Genomic DNA, 5,802 nt, shown 5'->3' with positions numbered 1-5,802 from the left:
AGATTATACAAACCATAGAACATGAAGAGAGGTGTTGCATGCATTGCGGCGAGCCGAACGCCATACTCGTACATTACTTGGAGAATTGCGTGCACATGCAATTCCTAAGAGAAAGCCCACAGAACACAGCCGTCATGCTGGTAAAGAGATTATGCGAGATGCTTACACCACGGCTACAGGAGCGCCTGCTGGCAATCCCACCGCCACGGTAAGCACCGAGTGCCAGACAAACAAATGAGACAGCCATAAAAAGCTGACACAGGCCGGGCCATAAGTGAAAGGCCCGGGCGAAGCCAGAATTTCTCAAATCTCAAGCAAGCAAGCAAAGCAAAATTCAGTAGTTGTCCCGTGACTTCTGACTTGTGTGCTCCCTTCCGCCATGTGACCTCGCATGCTCCACTGGATCTCTGCCCCACGCTCCTGATTGTACATATTTGCTTATATGTATATGTGTAGTGTAATTTAGTGCCTTTAGCAGTAAACCTTTTCGTATGTTTTCTTTGGTGTTTTTCCGTTTACCTTGACTGTTCTGATTCCTTCGTCTTTTTTTAAAGTCGAACCTTGACATATATATATTTTATATATATATGTATATATATATATATATATATATATATATATATATATATATATATATATATATATACATAGATAGATAGATAGATAGATGCCACACAGCAGTGGATTGTTTAGTATAGGGTGAATTCTCTCTTTGACCATAACTACAAATAGTATTCAGGCACCATTATCGGATCTACGTTAGATGGTGAGGGCCGTGTATGCATGTGTGTGTGTGCATTCATACACACCGATTCACTACTGCCACGTGTGTGTGTGTGTGTGTGTGTGTGTGTGCATGTGCATGTGTGTGCCTATATATATGTATATATATATATATCTTTATATATATATATAGATAGATAGATATGGGTAACTGGGCACCTTGCGGTCCTAGGTTAAACTGTGGGGGATCTCGGAGCAGCAGGAGGCCCCATAGGTACGGAGCTATGGCCCACTGGCGTGTGGACACGCCCTAACTCCATATCAACTCCTGCCCCCTAGCCACCCTGGGGTAATTGGGTGGATCGGGGGAGGTGGGCCCTGCCAGTCCTCTCCCCACCAGAAAACCCTCTGGCAATGCACCAAATTAATGGATATGTTGGAGGGAGGGGTGCTGTCCCTCCCAAGAAAGGTGGGCTGTGGGTCCCACTGGGAGGGCAAATGTTGGGGCGCAGGAAAGGAACGAGAGTTACTTTTCCCGCCTGCGCCCCGACAGGCGCCAACCCACCAAGACCCTTGTGGGGCAAAGCCCTCGGGAACCCCACAGGCGGACGGGCGGCCCCACAGCCCGCCGACCCCTCCCTTTATTTGGGGCAGTGTCGGCGGGGGTAGCAGAGGTGGCGTGCACCCAGAGTGACCACACGAGGCTTAACCTCAAGCGAGCTTTCTGGTTGGGCGCTTGGAACATCTGGCCCTTGTGGCAAGAGGAGCGGCTACATCTGCTATCGAGGGAATTGGAGCAATTGGGAGTTGAGGTAGCTGCCTTCTCGGAGGTGAGAAGACCTGGTAGTGGCATGATCAGTATGGGTACACCCACTATGGGTCGGGCCGCAGCAATGGTCACCACCTCCAGGGTGTAGCCATAGCCGACTTCAGCCCTCGGTAGTTGAGGTGACATCGGATGATGAGCGTATTATGGCACTGTGACTGAAGCATGCTTTTGGCTTTATGTCTCGTTTTGCTGTATACGCTCCTACTGATGTATGTAAACTCAATGTGAAAGAGGCGTTCTAAACTCACATCTGTGGCAAACAATTGCCCCCGGCGAGATATTTGCACTGTTCTGGGCGACTTCAATGCAGTATCCGGCTGTGACCAAGCTGGCTATGAGATGTCGGTCGGCCCCCATGGCTCAGGAGCTGATCCCAGCAGCGAGAATAGCCTCATTCTTCGGGACTTTGCTAGGTCCCAGAAAATGAGGATCTGTGGTTCCTGGTACCAGCGCTCCAAACCGCATTGCTGGACATGGTAAAGCGACACGAGTACAGTGGCCAAGGAGATCAACCACATTTTTGATAGCATGTGATGGAGGATCCTCCAGAACTGCAGGGTTTATTGGAGTGCCAAGTTCTGTGGCACTGACCATTGACTGGTTGTGGCTAGCCTGCGGGTCCACTTCAAAACTCCCCGTCCCTCCAGTGGCCACTCTAAGGTGTCTCACTTGGAAAGACTAAGGGAGGAGGAGTGTGCCCGTGTGTTCATCATGACAGTCTCCGACTGATTCACAGAACTCAACAACCTGACAGACCCAGTTGCTCTGGGGGAGCTCTTCAAGCGCATAACACTCGAAGCAGCCCAGGAGTCCATTGGCGTTCGCCCGAGGTCAAGGCAGAATTCCATCTCCCTGGTGACATTAGAGGCCACTGAAGCTTGTTGCATGGCTTGGGTAAGGGAATAAAGTTTTGGCTCCATGGTGTGTGGGGTTCGGCAGGAACAATCAAAGGATCTTGCGGGGGGTTAAAGGCCATTCTTGGGTAAACGCCTTCCCCCGTTTACCGCGATGACTGCAGTCAATCAGGGGATGGATGGATCTCTAGATCATTTTGGGGTTTGTAAACGTTGGGCTGAGTATTTGAGCAGGGTCGGGTAACCCCCCAACGTTAGTTTGGATGAAAGTGTGTCCAATACCTGTGGGGGACCCACCCATCCGAGGAACCTCTACCTAAGGGTGGTTAGGTGGCGTTTCCCAAAGCTAAGGGGGGAAAGCTGGGGGCATATGTGATATCTCCTCTGAAAGCTAAAGGGTGGGGGGTTTTGAAAATCCCGCCACCATTAATCTCACATACCAGGTCTAAGACCCTTTACTTTGCCGTGATGTTGCTACCCCACTGATCCTGGAGTCCGGGGGGACTCTTATGCATTTTGCAATGAGTGAAGCCCCTTTCCCCAGAGGTCCCTGGACCAAGGGCCAGATTTTAGGACTTGGGGGATGAAAAACATATATATATATATAATTATATAAAATATTATATATATATATATATATATATATATATATATAAAGAGGGGGGAAAGAGGAGGAGGGAGAGAGACAGACAGACAGAGAGAGAGAGTGAGAGGGGAGAGAGGCGCGGAGAGAGAGAGAGAGAGGAGAGAGAGAGAGAGAGAGGGGGGGGGGGAGGGGGGAGGTTTTGGGGGTTGTATTATTCCATTATTACAATGGTATTTTTTTTGACATACTGTTTATTTTGAAAATGAAACCCTGTGTCAAAAATTCCCGGGGTGATCATCCCTGGCGAAGGGGGTGTGAACGCGGTCAGAAAAATTACAGGAGATCCTACCGCGCCACACGGGGGGGAGTAGAGGGGGGGGGGGAAGAGAGAAGAGGGAGGAGAGAACAAAAGAGAGAGAGACGAGGAAAAGACGGAGAAGCAAGAGAGAGAGAGGAAGGGAGAGAGACAGAGACAGAGAGAGGGTGGAGGGGGGAGGAAAGAGAGAAAGAAAGAGAGAGTGGGGGGGGGGGAAGGGAGAGAGAGGGATAGGGAGAGAGAGAAAAAAAGAGAGAGGAGAGTGGAGGGAAAGAGAGAGAGAGAGAGTGTGGAGGGGAGGGGGGAGGAAAGAGAGAGAGAGAAAAAGGAAAGAAAGAGACGAGGGGGGAGGGAAGGAGAGAGAGAGAGAGGGAGAGGGAAGAGGAGGGGAGGAGGAAGAAAAAAGAGGGGAGAGAGAGAGGAGGGGAGAGGAGGGGGAAGGAGAGGAGAGAGGTGAGTGGAGGAAAAAAAAAGAGAGAGAGAGAGGAGGAGAGAGGAAGAGGAAAGGAGAGGGGGGGGGGAGGAAGGAGAGAAGAGGAGAGAGAAAGAAAGAGAGAGAGTGTGGGGAAGGCAAAAAAAGGAGGAAAGGGAGCCCAAGGGAAAAAAAAGAACAAAGGGGGGGGGGGCGAAAAAAAAAGGAATAAAAGGAAACAGAAAGAAGAAATGAGGGGGGTTGCCCGATAAGGAACTTCTAAAACAAACCAAAACAAAGGGGGACATCCCCAAAAAAAAAACCAAAAAAATTGGGGTTCAGAAAAAACAGGAAAGATGAAAAAGAAAATGAAAACGTCAAACTGGGCTGGAAAGCCTGACCAGAAGTTTTTGAAAGGAGAGAAAAAAATTTTTGAAAACTTAAGGGTTGGGGAACAAGGCCCCCAAACGGGATAAAAAAAAAAAACCCCCGGAGGAGTAGAAAGGGTTTAAGTATTTTACCCTTGAATTTCCTTTTGGGGCATTTTTGGAAGCCCTTTTACGAATGTTTTTTTGTTTTAAAGGGGAAATTAAATTCTTTAAAATTGTTTTAAAGGGGTTTAAAGCTTATTGGGATAAAAGGACCGGTTTTGGGAAAACCCAACGAGAGTAAAATTTTTAAATTGGGAATAAATTATTTAGATTGCCCCTTTTTTGGTGATTTTGGTAATTTGAAAGTTAGTTTTTTGTATAAAGGGGGAAATGAAAAAAGGGAAACCCAGGAAAAACGGGGGGAAATTGTTTTTTTTAAGATTTTTTTGTGTTTTGTATTAAAAAAGTTATTTCCAAATAAATTTGTTGTTATTGGGAATTTTAAATTAGATATGATTTTTATTTGAAAGAAATTTTACCCTTTAATGATTTATTTTTTTTTTTTTTTTTTTTGATGGAAAAAATTTTAGTTTAAGTTAGAAATTGTGTAAAGACATTAACTTAGTATTTTAATTATTTGGTAAATAATTCATCTTGCCTAAAATAATTTCACATTTTCCTGTATTTCACTGTTACAAATTTTTTATGATTTCAATCATTGTATGTGAAAAAAAGGAATTTCTTTTTTTAATGTTTACATCTTTTTTAACATTGACTTTGGGTTAAAATTATAAAGTTTGCTTAAATTTTATTATGTAGTTTGTATTTAACAATTAGAGTAAAGTGACAATTATTGTTAAATTTAAAAAGAGGGAAATTTTTAATTTGGTAAAAATTTATTGTATTAATATAATGAACTCAGCTTTTATTTATTGAATTAAATTTATTTTTGATTTTCATGTTTACTATATAAAATTTTTTACTTTTAAAAAATTTAGTTGAAAATTTTCTCTAATAATTTGTGAACTTTCCTTTCATTTGTTAAAAAAATTAAAACAATTTTAAAGGCAAGATCTGTGAGAGAAAAATGACATATGAACTATTAAGATTATATCAGAATTGAGGAGATAATATTTATTTTGAGCAAAGAGGCAACAACAGAGAGAGAATGAGATAGATAATAAAAAAGAAGAGAGAAAAGAGAGGGAGAGAGAGGAGAGGGGAGAGAGAAGAGAGAGAGAGGTGAGTGGAGGAAAAAGAGGAAAGAGAGAGAGAGAGATAGAGAGAGGGAGTGAGTGGGGGGAAGAGAGAAAGAGAGAGAGAGAGAGAGAGAGAGAGAGAGAGGAGGGAGGGAGAGAGAGGTGAGAGTGGGAGAGAGAGGGGAGAGAGGGAGAGGGGAGAGAGAGGTGATAGGGGAAAAAAGGAAAAGAGAGAGGAGAGAGGGGAGAGAGAGGGGGGGGAAAAGGGGAGGAGAGAGAAAAAAGGAAGAGAGAGGAGAGAGAGAGAGAGAGAGGAGGTGAGGAGATAGAGAGAGAGAGGTGAGGAGAGAGAGAGAGAGAGAGGGAAAGAGGGGGAGAGGGAAATAGAGAGGGAGGGGAAGGGGGGGGGAAAAAAAAAAAAGGGGGGAAAAAGGGGGAAAAAAAAAAAAAGAAAGAAGAGAAAAAAGAGGGGGGAGGGAAAAAGAAAAAAAGGGAAAGAGAGAGAAAGGAGG

The 5,802-nt window shown here is 44.7% G+C and overlaps 1 protein-coding gene across 1 annotated transcript in view; it reads right to left on the bottom strand.

The window, feature by feature from the left end:
• The window catches only part of LOC119576027 (glycoprotein-N-acetylgalactosamine 3-beta-galactosyltransferase 1-like), a 72,386-nt gene that overhangs the window by 51,352 nt on the left and 15,232 nt on the right, over positions 1 to 5,802 (bottom strand). The gene's annotated exons all lie outside the window — the stretch shown is intronic.

This window comes from Penaeus monodon, chromosome 8, assembly GCF_015228065.2.
Source record: "Penaeus monodon isolate SGIC_2016 chromosome 8, NSTDA_Pmon_1, whole genome shotgun sequence".
Lineage (NCBI taxonomy): Eukaryota > Metazoa > Arthropoda > Malacostraca > Decapoda > Penaeidae > Penaeus > Penaeus monodon.
Note: the sequence above shows the minus strand (reverse complement) of the source record. Positions and strands in the feature narration are given on the sequence as shown.